Here is a 1,132-nt window from a genome sequence, read left to right on the forward strand (position 1 = left end):
GGGACACATGTCCATATGAGCGAAACCCCATATGTACAAATAAGCGAAATCACCAGGTCTAAGTCCCTATGAGCGAAATCAGCTCACTAAACACAATACACTTCCTATTTTCTCGTAAAACGTGCCCTAATCTATACAATGCAATCTAAGACTCGATCCAAGACGAAGTCAACAGATGTAGTGCACCAACATGATACAGATGCTTCAAAACTCGGCAACCTTTCATGGGCTTGCGGACGAGGATCCCCATCTACATATTTACTAATTTCTTAGAAATATGTGATACCTTTCGGATCAATGGAGCATCAAATGACGCCATCCGCCTTCGAATGTTTCCATTTTCACTAAAAGACCGAGCAAAAGCTTGGCTTAACGCCCTCCCAGTTGGTTCGGTAAACACCTGGGATGAACTAGCCCAAAAATTTCTATATAAGTATTTCCCTCCCGCTAAAACGGCTAAATTAATGACTGAAATTAATACATACTCGCAAGAGGAGGGGGAATCCTTATATGAAACTTGGGAAAGGTTCAAGGAGCTATTACGAAAGTGTCCCCATCACGGTCTTGCGGTGTGGCAACAAGTATCCACTTTCTATAATGGATTGTTGCCACATACTAGACAAACACTTGACTCTAGCTCCGGGGGACTTTTAGGTAATCGCCGCCCGCATGAAATATATAATCAAATTGAGGAAATTGCTCAAACCAATTTCCAGTGGCACACTCCCCGAGGCAATAAATCTATTGCCCCGGGCGCCCATAAGGTTGATGAAAGCACTTGTTTACAAGCCCAAATCGAGGCCCTTTCTTCTAAAATTAAAAAGTTAGAAATGACAAAAGCAGTCTCGGTTATGGCTTGTGAAGGGTGTGGTGGGCCACATGAAAATTGGAGTTGTATGAAAGAAACAGATGATCAACCAAAATCGGTAAACTACATTGATAATAGACCTAGGCCGTCGGGTCCTCCAACGGGCACCTACAACCAAGGATAGCGTAACCACCCTAACCTTGGTTGGAAAGAGCCTGGCAATAGTAGTAACCAACAAAGCCTAAACCAACGAACAAAATTTCAACAACCAAGAAATGAGTCACAAAATTTCCCTCCACAACAAGGTGGACGAGAAAGGCTTGA

The 1,132-nt window shown here is 43.1% G+C and overlaps 1 non-coding gene across 1 annotated transcript; it reads right to left on the reverse strand.

Annotated features, from left to right (window-relative positions):
* Positions 1-458: 458 nt before the first annotated feature.
* Positions 459-565, reverse strand: LOC118487049. Its single transcript, XR_004880216.1, has one exon. It is a non-coding gene; the product is annotated as a small nucleolar RNA R71 (small nucleolar RNA).
* Between the last annotated feature and the right edge of the window lie 567 nt (positions 566-1,132).

This window comes from Helianthus annuus, chromosome 14, assembly GCF_002127325.2.
Source record: "Helianthus annuus cultivar XRQ/B chromosome 14, HanXRQr2.0-SUNRISE, whole genome shotgun sequence".
Classification (NCBI taxonomy): Eukaryota; Viridiplantae; Streptophyta; class Magnoliopsida; order Asterales; family Asteraceae; genus Helianthus; species Helianthus annuus.